This window comes from Schistocerca cancellata, chromosome 1 (assembly GCF_023864275.1).
Source record: "Schistocerca cancellata isolate TAMUIC-IGC-003103 chromosome 1, iqSchCanc2.1, whole genome shotgun sequence".
NCBI classification, from domain to species: Eukaryota; Metazoa; Arthropoda; class Insecta; order Orthoptera; family Acrididae; genus Schistocerca; species Schistocerca cancellata.
In genome coordinates, this window is record NC_064626.1 from 736,684,345 (window position 1) to 736,699,918 (window position 15,574).

Below are 15,574 nucleotides of genomic sequence, written 5' to 3' on the forward strand. Positions count from 1 at the left end.
TCCCACGCGGCGCAGCATTAGTGTATTTGTAGAAATAAGTGGAATATTACCCGTGGATTGGCAGTGGATTATGACTTTTTTGAACAAAATACGTGACACCTTAAACATGCCCCTAACAGAGGAGAGGAAGTGATTTATTCTCATTTACTATTTCTACCCTTTCCCAGATTTTCTCACATTTCTATCGACGAACACCTTTATTTTCTTCTTCAAGTGCTGCTGTATAATATTTTCTTACTAATCTTAGGCCGATATTAGCCGAAAGACACTAGCGAAGTCACGAGTGGCGCTGCTAGTTGCCAGAGGTTTCATGAGCCAGGCTCCTTGTGGTGCCACTTCTTGTTGAATCTCAATTCCCATCGTAAAATAGCCAGTTGAGAGAATGACGCCGTATAAAAAACTATTTCTCCTCATTCTTCTGTGCCGAAAAGGTAAGGAAATGAGAAAACATCCAATGTATATTGCTCGATTGACCAGAGGCTTGTATTACACACCGTTTCACGATAAAAGCACGGACGACAGTAAATTATTTGGTTGTCTTCGAATTTCGAAATCGTCGTTTTACAAGTTGCTTGGTTAAATAAAAGATATAACTGGAATCAGCATAGAACTAAACAAGTGTTTTCAGCAGAAGAGAAATTGGTCCTCACACTGAGGTAAGGAACGCTTTAATTCTCATAATACATCTGCAGCAATTTTCTGTAAATTTTGAAAAATACTCCTTGTGACTAGTAACAACAGTAAATTTTTCGTAAATAAAGGCAGAAACACACAACTAAATAATTTTTTGAGCATGTGTAGACTATTTATTTACAAATCAAGAAACAATAAACATTTATATGACGGTGACATTCTCACTGAAAGTGAACTCAGGTACTTGTCTGTGATAAGTAGAATCGTTTGTGATACATTAGTTATATAATAGGGTAATGTGTTAGCGAGCGCACTATCAGAGGGAGTATTTGATGAGCAGTGAAGGGAGGAAATTTTGTGGGGTAATGAAATGGGTACCTCGTAGATGACCCAATATGATATGGCCAATGGTTGGTTATCTGGGGCTTGAGTAGATTGCAATGACTGAAATTATGTCGGATCTGCATGTTTTTTTAATGGGTCCTCAGTCTTCAGTTTTACGTGCCTTTCCGAAATTCGTATACATTTTCACGCCTGTCTGGGTCAACTTTGTGTTCATGGCAATGGCTACTGTCGTCAGTTTCTATACAGCCTGTTATACAGCCTGTTATTTCCAAGAAAAGAATTTCCATGAAGGTCAATTGCTCAAGACTGTGTCTTGTTAAAAGCTTCAGAACCGATTTTTTTTTTTTGTATTTTTCTGCTTTTGAAGCTCCTGCATCAGTCGTGGCACCTCAGGCTGCATTTTTTGCTTTCAATCTCAGAAATTATGTCTTCTGCACTTATTCAACTTTTGAACAGTTTATTCGTTCCCCTCACTTCTCGGTATACCTTATTTGGTGTTCCCATATTTCTTAATTTATTAAAAAAATAAACGTGTTGTAACGCACTGCAACAAACACCATGTTCACTGCGTTCTAGCGACAAGTTACTGAAAGGCTGAGAGCACACGCTAGAGTGACGCATCGTATGCGCACGCAGGTCCATCGGGGAGAAGTTGCGTCCTTGGGTAATAGGCTCCATACAGGTGTACCGCATCGCCCTTGGCACAATTCCTAGTGGTCAGAGCTGTTGCCGGACCCGGCAGCTACTGGCAAGTGCCGCTAGTTCCCGTAGGCTAACAGGCTCCCGACACTGCCCGTAAGAGACAGAGCACGCAGCTAGGCAGCTGGCAGCTAGGGACGCCACTAGTGATGTCACGAGTGGCCCCACTATTGTCCCTTGGCTGACAGCGGCCTTAGACACTGTTAACAGTTCCTAGGGCTATGTGATGCAGTTTTCCAGAGGACTTAGTGCCACTCTGGCAGACGATTTTCATGTGCACTTGCAAGTCTGTTTCTCGGAGATGTTTGTACCCAGGTGCTCAGACACATCTTCTCTCTTTACCTGTTGGTCATTTATACTCGTGGTCCGATTCATTGCTGTCGACAGCGTTCATTTCAGCAACATGTTAACTGCTGTGTGTGGTGCTTTTGTTAATTTATTCTTCAAGCGCTAACAAGATGATACGTTGAGAACTTCTGGTGCTCCTCATACAATAAAGCTGGTTGGACAATGACTCTATGCCTCCATTCCAAAACTCTGGGTGACAAAGAGTAGCTTTTCTGCACGGGTGGTGCAGGGCCCAGGAGCCTTTAATCCATCTCCGGCCGCTGTGACCGAGCGGTTCTAGGCGCTTCAGTGTGGAACCGCGCGACCGCTACGGTCGCAGGTTCGAATCCTGCCTCGGGCATGGATGTGTATGATGTCATTAGATTAGTTAGGTTTAAGTAGTTCTAAGTTCTAGGGGACTGATGACCTCAGATGTTAAGTCCCATAGTGCTCAGAGCCATTTGAACCACTTTAACCTTTCATCCATCCTGATTTGGTTTCTCGAGCTTTCTTAACTCACTTCTAGCGAATACCGTGGTAATGCCACGAAATAACAATAAAATTTGAAGCAGGGCAAAAAGACAGACAACATGCACACACACATGTTTGTGTGTATGTGAAGAGATATAGGGCGTAAGGTGAACGGCCGGAACGAGGGTGGCTGAAACTCAAAGACTGGTAGGCTGTTCACAACTGTAAACAGAGCAGGGAGCCCTTCACATGTGAATCCAATGAGCTCTTCGCTTATGGTATAAAATGCTTCATTAATAACACTTTTCTGTTAAGATAATAGAAATTCCATACCTGCGTCATTAAACCGTTTCTCATTTGGTTATCTTTCATCTGATTTTCTGCCGTCGTTCACTTCTTATATTGTAAATTGGAAGGTATCTTACGGTTGGCGACATCATTTTGACGGGCCACGAGCTCGAACAGGGCATGTATAGGAAAGGTTACCCACTGCACCTTTTTGAAATGGCCCCAGTGTTCACTTAATCGATATGGACGAACCATGGAAAAGCTAAATCTGCACAGCAGATCAGCAAAATTGCTCTCTGTGGATAAATTAAAAAAGACTTTCGTTCTCAGAGGCGTTATCAAGCGTGAAACCCTTTCTGTTTCCGCAGCTGCGCGGCTCAAAAGAAGAGGCACATTCGTCTGAGCGAAAGTAACGAGTACAGAAACAGAAGGAGAGGTACAGGAAGCAGCAAGCGCCCTGTTCGCCTCGTGCACTGTCGTGATTAAGAGCGGCTAGGCGGGCGCCGAGTCTCCGGCGTACGAGTGGAGAAATTCCAACTGCCATAGTATCTCCGTTCTTCTTCCCAAACACTAACATTCTAAGCAACTGTGCGTCTTTCTATAGTGAGAAAAATGGTTCAAATGGCTCTGACCACTATGGGACATAACATCTGAGGTCATCAGTCCCCTAGAACTTAGAACTACTTACACCTAACTAATCTACGGACATCACACACATCCATGCCCGAGGCAGGATTCGAACCTGCGACCGAAGCGGTCGCGCGGTTCCAGACTGAAGCGCCTAGAATCGTATAGTGAGACTAGTTGCAAATCGCATATCTGTTATCTGATTCGAATGTAAACGCTTCGGAACACTTGGAAAAAGAAAAAAAAAGATATTGTATGACAAGACACGGAAAGTGCGTTATTACAAACGCTTTAGAGGAGCAGTATATAAGCAGTATTCAGATCTATGAAAAAAATCAATGTTTTATTGACTGTCCAGACATGTTGAGCCGTCTGCCAAGCCGAAATGCCTCAAGACAACATTGTTCAAGTTCCTCAGAACGCTAGCTGCTACTTTTACTTCAGCCTGCACTAGTTTTAAAAAAATCTGAATAACTCACACGAATTTACAATAGAGTGACCATAAGATAATAAGAAAGATGCTCGTATTCCTACAATTCACGAATTGTTGTAATGCCGATCACAGTTGAAGCAATAGATTTGGCAGATTTTTCTTGTTATTTTTGCTTTTTCCCCAATTTCCATGTTTAACAATGCACTGAGAATGTTAAGGTGACCGCTCGCGAAGAGCAGAAATTCCGGGTTCGATGCCGTGTCTGACACAAACTTTCACCTGTTACCATTGACACATTTCAAAGCTTACATGAAGCTAACGCTAAAGAAACCTTTGAACAGTGCATTGAGTTTATGCTACAGTTTGCTGTGCAAGTTAGTATTTTTGGTGTACACTGAAGTCTGTGAAAATCGTGTCACCAATGAAAATACAAGTGACTGAAAGCCAATGAAAACTATTGATTAGGTATGTGTCTGTGGAGTAATCGACGTAATCGTCTACATTGTTGTATTGATTTTGTGCCACAAACGCACAGCAGTACGATTTATACATGTCCACATGTGCCCGATACGTAGTATAATGTGAAATGAACCGTGGAACTTAAAATATTTACGAGATTTTGGTTATGAACTATATGTACATGTGAGAGTTTGTAGACATTTGTGATTAAAGCAATGATAGCATTATATGAATATATTACAGGCGCTTGAAAACGACCCACGGTTGAAACTGGCTAATTGGACAGATAATAAACAGAGTATAGCCTACTTGGATTGTAAATCTCCACTAAAATAAAATTTTGAAAAATTTCATGGTAGTACTCAAACCATAAGAACATAAAACTCCTACGCCCAGGAAGACCATCCTGGTAATGACTTCCTTTCCATACTTAACGACCAGATAGACAATGTAGCACAGCACATTAAAGATCGAGAGCAAGGTGCCTGAGATCTTCCAGTCGTGGACAGAAATCTCAGCGGGAAGTTATAATGGATTGTCCTGCTGTTCTTCATTACAACAAGGCCCGGATACTACATTTGGATAACTTCACGCAGGAAAGAATCATCGGGAAATTGGAACAAGGGCGAAGAGTGACGAACATAGACAAGGAGTTTGGTATTGCTCATAATATTTTTTTTTTTTTTTTCACGTGAAAGGGGACCGTTCCGAATCACAGGCACTACTGCCTGAAGGAGAGGAGGTGGACAACAATGCTCAGCTACAACAGCTACAGGGGACTCAAAGTCAAGCAGCAGGTACAGTAGCAACCACAGGTAAGGGTCGGTTCCTTCCTGTGCAGAGAACATTTGAATGGTTGGGTCCGGGACATCGTCCGTCCGAAGGAAGTGAGTGAGTAGGAGATGCACCAGTAGTGCAGTCGCGACGGAGCAGCAGTCGTGGATGAATCAGCAGCCCAGTCGTCTGTTGGCGTGGAGCAGCAAGCAAGGCCCCGTCGCGCGGAGCAGTGAAATGCCTGTGCTAGCAGGCCAGAGCGGATTAGGTTGAGGAAATAGGCCAAAGTGAGTCCATGTCAGTTGCACTCAATATAGAAAACTTTATTTATCAACAAACAATAGTACAACAAGAATGCAAAACGCTCAAAACTTTAATCGACCTCCTTCATTAATATTAGATCGGCTGGAGGCCACACTTAAAATGGAAGACACAAGCCCTAAGCAAAATTGAAATACAGGGTTCTTCTAGAGGTTTCACCCAAGAATATTTTCTAAATCTTCGATCTAATCGGTTGAAGGCCTTAGCAATTTAATTTTAATGGAACTTGGCTGGAGGTCACATATTACGCAATAAGAAGAGTTTGAATCAAAGGCAGAAGGCGTTATCCTCGTCGCGTTGTTGCTGTCCAGCGCGGCGTGTAGTTCGACAGCTGAGGTGTTGTTGGTTGTTTTAGTTGTATCTTTTTTTTTTTTTTTTTTTTTTTTTTTTTTGGCGTTGTATTGAAATCTTGTGGTCGTTTGCTGGTTGCGTGGAGCGGAACTGATTTGGTTGTTTGGTCGGTCGGCTGTCTGTCGGTTGGGTTGCCTCCAGATGAAGAAGTCGTTGGACAGGCTGCCCGTCTCACCTAAATGGCCGTTAATGTCACAATCCCAGGCCGACCCTTGGAAACTTCTGAGCGCTGTGCCTGGTCTCTTAGATACTAACTTCTCTGTATGAGTTTTAGTTATTTGTTGATGTGTGGCCTTCAACCGAGTTTTTATATATCCAGAATTGTTATTCCTTACATGGGGCTTTTAGCCGAATTTTACATCAAATCTTTTAAGGCCTTAAGCCGTTAAATTATTGTGTTCGTGTGTGGTATTCAGCCGAGTTGTAACATCTCTTAAATTAATGTTCTTGTTTTGCCCTTAAGGCATAAGATTGTGATGCTTTTGTGTGGGCCTTCAGCCGAGTTTTGCATTCAATGTTTTAAGATAAGGCCTTCTGCCTTTGATTCAAACTCTTCTTATTGCTTAATATGCGACCTCCAGCCAAGTTCCGTTAAAATTAAATTGCTAAGGCCTTCAGCCGATTAGATTGAAGATTTAGAAAATATTCTTGGATGAAACCTCTAGAAGAACCTTGTATTTCAATTCTACCTAGGCCTTGTGTCTTCCATTTTAAGTGTGGCGTTCAGCCGGTCTAAAGTTAATCAAGGAGGTCGATTAAAGTTTTGAATGTTTCTCATTCTTGTTGCAATATTGTGTGTTGATAAATAAAGTTTGTATGTTGAGTGCAGCTGACAGGAACTCACTTAGGCCCCTTTCCACAACGTAATCCGCCCTGGCCTGCTAGCCCAGGCATTTCTGTATATGATGATAGATGGGAGCACTGAATGCTCCCAGGGACACTGTCGAGGATGATCGTTTTGGTGGTCCCGATGTTATGGTGCAGGGAGGCATAATGTTGCCTGAGTGTATTACCTCCAAATCTTTGAACATAGTACACTCTCCAGTCGATGTTATTGTGACACACTGTACTCCTTCCCTATCGTGCCTTTTCAAGGGAACATTCGGCCCTGACAATTTTTATGGATGACAGCGCGAAGACATCGAAGAGGGCCGGTGGACGAGCTCTTGGAACGAGAGGACATTCGGCCTGACGGTGCCCCCGATTTAAGTCCCATCGATCACGCGTGGGATGCTTTGGGAAGACGTTCTGCAGCACGTCCCCATGCACCAACGACCATCCAACAGCGGTCAACAGTGCTGGAGGAGGAGTGGAACACCCTACCAAAACAGCTCCTTATCAACCTCGTGACCAGCATGGGAGCATGTTGCAGAGGACGCATTGCCATCCGTAACGACCACATACACTATTAAGAACCACGTCCGGTCTTTTGTAATGTCCAGGGGAACACCATAAATTGCAGTGACTGCAGTCTAATTATTGTCTTTGAATAAAATGTCATTTCTGTTCGTCTCATTGCGTATTTCTTTCAGTTACCTTCTGTAATGTATGGTCCAAGTTTCATAGAGGTATATTACTTGGCAGTAACACACCGTGCGAAAGCTAGTTTCGTCTTTAGCTTTTGCACAGCAATACAGTGGCAAGAAAAGCGGATTTCAGACTAAGATTCATTGGAAGAATCTGGAGGGAATGGAATTCAACCACGAAACAAGTGACCTATAATCAACAGTTCGACAGATTTTTCAGTACTGCTCGTCAGTACTTACCAGTAGGGTTTAATAGCAGAGACAGAGGAAGTCCAACTAAGGGCGATGCGTTTCGTCACGGTGTTTTCGACAGCAAAGGGGTTTTAAGGCAATGTTCAACCAGTTCCACCGGCAGGCGGTACAAGACGGAAATAGTGCATCGAAGAGAAATAATTGTTATAATTCTGAAATCGTACATTCCAAGAAAAGAAATCTAAGAAATTTGAAGTCAGTGGTCTTATGACACAGAAACCCAATACACTGAAACACGCACTCACTCCCTAGTAAGGTCCTTGAGGAAAGCCACAGAAAAAAAGACCGAAACGTCGGCTACGCTAGTCAACAAATTTTTTCTGCATCTGGTTTGTAAATGGACTAATTTACGTAATTTGGGTACTGAATTTCTTAGATATGCAGCAAAATCAGAAACAGTGCTGGCGAACACTGATAGAATGAAAACAAAGAAGAAAATATTCGGTACTCAGTGCCATTCACTTTGTATATATGAACATGACGCCAAAAGAAGGACTAAATTAATTCAGAACATATTTTCAACTTTAATCATCTCTGGCATTCGAAAAATGTGACAACGATGCTCCCCTTTTGACTGCGGTTGCATAACTCTGCCCAACAAGATACCAGCAGTAGCTGCCCATCATCGAATGGTTCCAGCGGCCTTGATAATGGTAGGTGAAAGCGTTGAACCTGTTCATAGCTTAGACTATCAAAATTTTCCGGACTGTCGAACAGATCATACGTAACAGAAACATCGTGTTCAACTCTTCTGTTGCCCAAAAGGCCCATCGCAATCGCTTTGAACGAGGACCAGCGTGTGATTCGATAATTGTGAGTTTGGTATCGAAGGCTGGATCTTTCATCAGTGTTCTTATTTGTGGCCAGAAAAAAGATTCCTTCTTTCACGTTTGCTTTACTCAATTTAAGAAAATTTTCTTTCAAATGACTTAAAGACCTGACAGTAGAAAAACCATTAAAAACAAAACAAAAAAAAATCTTACATTCTAAGGCATTTTGAAAGGTAGATTCCGATTTACACACCAAAATACATACTAATTGATATATCACATCCCACGTGCAAAATGGCTGTAGAGTAATGCCTTATTATCACATTTTAGCATTTTAAGTGTTTGGCGCAATAGTTTAGTGTCATACTATGGATCTCAAGATCTTGGATTCGATCGCTGGTCTGTCCTAAGTTTTTTATTTGTCACTTATCATTCCTTTCATCTCTGGCAGCATTTGTCAATGTAAAAAATACACTACTGGCCATTAAAATTGCTACACCACGAAGATAACGTGCTACAGACGCGAAATTTAATCGAGAGGAAGAAGATGCTTTGATATGCAAATGATTAGCTTTTCAGAGCATTCACACAAGGTTGGCGCTGGTGGCGACACCTACAACGTGCTGACATTAGGAAAATTTCCAACCGATTTCTCATACACAAGCAGCAGTTGACCGGCGTTGCCTGGTGAAACGTTGTTGTGATTCCTCGTATAAGGAGGAGAAATGCGTACGATCACGTTTCCGACTTTGATAAAGGTCGGATTGTAGCCTATCGTGATTGCGGTTTATCGTATCGCGACATTGCTGCTCACGTTGGTCGAGATCCAATGATTGTTAGCAGATTATGGAATCGGTGGGTTCAGGAGGGTAATACGGAACGCCGTGCTGGATCCCAACAGCCTCGTATCACTAGCAGTCGAGATGAAAGGCATCTTATCCGCATGGCTGTAACGGATCGTGCAGCCACTTCTCGATCCCTGAGTCAACAGATGGGGACGTTTGCAAGACAATAACTATCTGCACGAACAGTTCGACGTCGTTTCCAGCAGCATAGACTATCAGCTCGGAGACCATGGCTGCAGTTACCCTTGACGCAGCATCACAGACAGGAGAGCCTGCGATGGTGTACTCAACGAGGAACCTGGGTGCACGAATGGCAAAACGTCATTTTTTCGGATGAATCCAAGTTCTGTTTACAGCATCATGATGGTCGCAGCCGTGTTTGGCAACATCGCGGTGAACGCACACTGCAAGCGTATATTCGTCATCTCTATGCTGGCGTATCACCCGGCATGATGGTATGGGGTGCCATTGCTTACACGTCTTGGTCAGCTCTTGTTCACATTGACGGCACTTTGAACAGTGGACGGTACATTTCAGATGTGTTACTATCCGTGGCTCTACCCTTCATTCGATCCCTGCAAAACCCTACATTTCAGCAGGATAATGCATGACCGCATGTTGCAGGTCCTGTACGGGCTTTTCTGGATACAGAAAATGTTCGACTGCTGCCCTGGCCAGCACATTCTCCAATTGAAAACGTCTGGTCAATGGTGGCCGAGCAACTGGCTCGTCACAATACGCCAGTCACTACTCTTGATGAACTGTGGTATCGAGTTGAAGCTGCATGGGCAGCTGTACCTGTACATGCCATCCAAGCTCTGTTTGACTCAATGCTCAAGCGTATCAAGGCCGTTATTAAGACCAGAGGTGGTTGTTCTGGGTACTGATTTCTCAGGATCTATGCACCCAAATTGAGTGAAAATGTAATCACATGTCAGTACTAGTGTAATATATTTGTCCAACGAATACCCATTTATCATCTGCATTTCTTCTTGGTGTAGCAATTTTAAGGGCCAATAGTGTACTAAGTTGCGATGAGCTTCGACGTCCATATTCAACTGTAGTTCCCCCTATATCTGTGTAAGTAAGGTCGCAGGAAGGCAAAGACACACCACTTCCAACTGGTCCGTGCGAAGTAGAGCACTGGGGTTTGCAAAACAACTTTTGGCTTGATGACGTATAATCTTCACCTCTAACTCTTTTATAAGATGATGCTGCAGTGGGGTACCGTAAATTGTTATTGGCGGCTACAGCAGGAGTGCAGCGGACAGCGCCGGCATTTAGCCAGTAGACGTAGTGACTCACTCCCCGCCTCAGCAAACGACCTTGCGCCTCCACCGATGTCTCACTGCATTCTCGCCCGCGTGCCGTACCTACGCGTTGGCTGTAAGCAGCGCGTTGGGTTAACAGCCGCGGCTACTAATAGGCTACTGGCGACAGGCGACAAGCTCCTGCTCTGTCTCTGTGGTAGTGGCCTACACTGACGACAGCTACGTCACAGTCGTCTGGTGGCGGGATTTAACGCGGGGTTATGTAGCAGTGAAGTACGTTGCCACCAGCCACTAGAGATCAGAAATGAGTTCCGCTTATTCCCTTTAAACTCGCCAGCGTGTCCCGCGACGTCATCTCCGAACTCGCCTTCTCCGTAAGCATGCCCTCCGCAGCTGCCAATTTCGCCGAAAACGCGCCAGTTGAGTCTGTTGCCGGGGACAGGTGGACTACACTAGCGTAGAAAAGAGAGCGAACAGACGAGTTTGCAAATATGATGGAGGGTTGCCTGCTACATAAGCACAACCGTTCGACATGGCGATTATTATGTGCCCACTACAATGATCATTGGCAGTGAACATTGTTCTATTTAATCATGCGTGGGCGACACCGTCTCTGGGGGTTGGCTTGTATTTCCGCACGAAGCGGCTTGATTGGTTAACTTCAATGCTAATTGTCGCGTAGTGGTACATTTAGCCATCACGAGAGCGTTACAAATCTGATGGAACGTTTGAAGTGGGACATACTTGCAGATAGGCGGTACGCTAAACGGAAGGGGTTGCTCACTAAATGCCGAAATCCGATCTTCACCGAGGTTGTAGAAATGTTCAAATGTTTGTGAAATCTTATGGGACTTAACTGCTAAGGTCATCAGTCCCTAAGCTTACATACTACTTAACCTAAATTATCCTAAGGACAAACACACACCCGAGGGAGGACTCGAACCCCTGCCGGAACCAGCCGCACAGTCCATGATTGCACCGCCTAAGACCGCTCGGCTAATCCCGCGTGGCGAGGATGTAGAGCATGTATTATTACCACCTACTTTGAAATCGCGCAATGATCACCATTCAGAGATAAGGGAAATTATAGCTCGTACTGAGGCGTTCAGACAGTCGTTTTTCTCTCGCACGATCAGCGAGTGGAACAGAGGGAGGGGGGGGGGGGAGGGGGGAAATATGACTTTGGCGCGAATTCTGCTCTCCGCCACACACTGCTTGGTGCCTAGCGGAGTATATATGTAGATGTAGATGTAGAAACGGCGCAAAGTATCGAATTTCTTCTTTACAGCTAGTCCTCAGCGTAACTTACGCTGCAATACCTTTAAAAGCTTTTCTGTCGGTTTCTGACCACCCTCCATATTTGTGTATGGTGATTCAACTGCCTCTACCAATCTCGTTTAACGTAACTCGCAGTATTATATCTGACCTTCATAAATCAAATGCGAGATTTTCATATTCTCTCACTCGCTATGAGCAAACTACTAGTCGTACAGAAATGAACACTTAGAAATGTCACTTAGGCGCGACAGGTGGTGAGCCGTCGGAACCCAACCAGGGGACAGCCACGGACCGACCGACACAACGACCTGCTTGCCACCAATCTGTACATGCGAACTTAAACAAAAAAGGTTACACACTCAACTTTGACGTCCTGGGTCGGCTGACATCGAAATAAGTGTCCAGGGAATAGAAAAGCAACTGGAATCACTCAACAGAGGAAAGTCCACTGCACCTGACGGGATACCAATTCGATTCTACACAGAGTACGCGAAAGTACTTGCCCCCCTTCTAACAGCCGTGTACCGCAAGTCTCTAGAGGAACGGAAGGTTCCAAATGATTGGAAAAGAGCACAGGTAGTCCCAGTCTTCAAGAAAGGTCGTCGAGCAGATGCGCAAAACTATAGGCCTATATCTCTGACATCGATCTGTTGTAGAATTTTAGAACATGTTTTTTGCTCGGGTATCATGTCGTTTTTGGAAACCCAGAATCTACTATGTAGGAATCAACATGGATTCCGGAAACAGCAATCGTGTGAGACCCAACTCGCTTTATTTGTTCATGAGACCCAGAAAATATTAGATACAGGCTCCCAGGTAGATGCTATTTTCCTTGACTTCCGGAAGGCGTTCGATACAGTTCCGCACTGTCGCCTGATAAACAAAGTAAGAGCCTACGGAATATCAGACCACCTGTGTGGCAGGATTGAAGAGTTTTTAGCAAACAGAACACAGCATGTTGTTATCAATAGAGAGACGTCTACAGACATTAAGGTAACCTCTGGCGTGCCACAGGGGAGTGTTATGGGACCATTGCTTTTCACAATATATATAAATGACCTAGTAGATAGTGTCGGAAGTTCCATGCGGCTTTTCGCGGATGATGCTGTAGTATACAGAGAAGTTGCAGCATTAGAAAATTGTAGCGAAATGCAGGAAGATCTGCAGCGGATAGGCACTTGGTGGCAACTGACCCTTAACATAGATAAATGTAATGTATTGCGAATACATAGAAAGAAGGATCCTTTATTGTATGATTATATGATAGCAGAACAAACACTGGTAGCAGTTACTTCTGTAAAATATCTGGCAGTATGCGTGCGGAACTATTTGAAGTGGAATGATCACATAAAATTAATTGTTGGTAATGCGGGTACCAGGTTGAGATTCATTGGGAGAGTCCTTAGAAAATGTAGTCCATCAACAAAGGAGGTGGCTTACAAAACACTCGTTCGACCTATACTTGAGTATTGCTCATCAGTGCGGGATCCGTTCCAGGAGATAGAGAAGATCCAAGGAAGAGCGGCGCGTTTCGTCACAGGGTTATTTGGTAACCGTGATAGCGTTACGGAGATGTTTAGCAAACTCAAGTGGCAGACTCTGCAAGAGAGGCGCTCTGCATCGCGGTGTGGCTTGCTCGCCAGGTTTCGAGAGGGTGCGTTTCTGGATGAGGTATCGAACATATTTCTTTCCCCTACTTACACCTCCCGAGGAGATCACCAATGTAAAATTAGAGAGATACGAGCGCGCACGGAGGCTTTCAGACAGTCGTTCTTCCCGCGAACCATACGCGACTGGAACAGAAAAGGGAGGTAATGACAGTGGCACGTAAAGTGCCCTCCGCCACACACCTTTGGGTGGCTTGCGGAGTATAAATGTAGATGTAGATGTAGAACAGGGCCTTACCGTAGGAAATTTAATGTAGTTAAATTTTGTACTGGGATACTTTTTCGTCAGAAGCCACTGTTTTCGAGTTATTAAAAAAAAACATACAAAAGTGACCTTCAAAAATGGTTCAAATGGCTCTGAGCACTATGGGACTTAACATCTGAGGTCATCAGTCCCCTAGAACTTAGAACTACTTAAACCTAACTAACCTAAGGACATCACACACATCTATGCCCCAGGTACGATTCGAACCTGCGACCGTAGCGGTCGCGTGGTTCCAGACTGAAGCGCCTAGAACCGCTCGGCCACATCGGCCGGCAAAGTGACCTTCAGACGCACCTCTACCTCAATATTTATCACTCACCAGTCAGGGTTTCCAATGTGTTGTTCTTGGCAGTCCCTCTTATCACTGTACAAAAATTTTCGTCTACAGGAACGTTTCCCTATATTCGACATTTTATGGTATCTGTTGTTGGGCTATCACGCCACCAGCATAGTCGGTTATTTTGTTAACATTATTATTTAAATGTGCCCGTGTGGGTAGTGAAAGGAAAACAACTTTTGTAAATGTTGCGTTAAAACCAATTTCGTCGACAATTACAAGGACAATAGTGTCTTAGTCAGAAAGCATGGCGAATACGATGTAATAGTTTATTTTATGCTTTTAAAATTCACAACATTTTAGGTACAGTATACACAAACATCAGTTCCACCATTTGTAAGCACTGGGCTAATCCAATGGCGTAATAAGGCCAGTGAAATGAAGACCAAAAAAGGTCGAATGTGGGAAATAATTCGTGCAGTCGCTAATTTTTGTGCAGTGGCAGGAGGCAGAGCCACGATCAACTCTTCCTTACCGGAAGAGTGTGTGAGTGGGGATGCGTTTGAAGGCCACTTTAGTACGTTTTTCTTGAATGACTCGAAATCTCTGGCCTGTAGTGAAAACGTACAGCAGAACAAATTTAACTTCATTAGATTTCCTGCAATAATGTTCTGTTCATTTTTCTGTAGGACCAATAGTTTGCGCGTAGCGAACGAGAGAACATGAAAATCTCGCACGTGGTTTCGGAGGCCATGTGTACCATTGCTGTGGCTACATGAAACGACATTGGGTAACGGCAGCTGAATCACAGTGTACATACACAGCGTCCCTTAATTTTCGTCTTTTACCCTCCACAGTCTCACAAAACGTAACTGCGTTCGAGGCTATCTTGTCCCGGCAATCGATTATTTCGCCCTGTCAATGCTAGTTTACAACGGAAGATCGTGCACTCAGCTTCCCTACTAAGTCACGACTTCTGCACGCTTGAGAAAGCGGGGACGAGCCGAAGTCATATTGGCGGAACTGTAGCGGGAAGTATGGGAGCCACTATAACACTGACGTAAAAGAGGCGCCTCGATTTCTGATGTATGCAACCCTGAATATTAGACTCGTACTCGCTCTATTTCTGATCTCTACCAGCCACCAGTCGCTCCAAATGTACCTTCAATCATTGGGGCACGTATCGAATGACTCACTCATCATCACGCCTCATGAGCAGTTGAGTATACTGGTGTAACTGGTGACAGTGTCATTCATTGTCTCATAATATTGCATTGTAAACAGGTCCCAAAATTATTCAGCCAGCCTGATGTGTAGTGACACCTACAGTCGGAATTCACTGTTGCGTTCATCAGTATGGCCTTATAATACACTAGGACAAAAAAAAAAAAAATGACGCACCACGAAGGAGCCATCTGCATGGAATGGTAACATATAAGACAAGCAGATGATTACAATTTCAGAAAAAATTCGATGAATTATCTAGGAGAAAGAGCTTCACAAATTGAGCAATTCAGTAACGCATTGATCCACCACTGCCCCTTACGCAAGCGGTTATTCAGCTTGGCACTGATTGACAGAATTGTCGGATGTCCTCCTGAGGGACATTGTGCCAAATTCTGTCAAATTGGTGCGTTATATCGTCAAAAGTCCATGTTGATTGGAGGTTCCTGCCTATAATTCTCCAAACGTTCT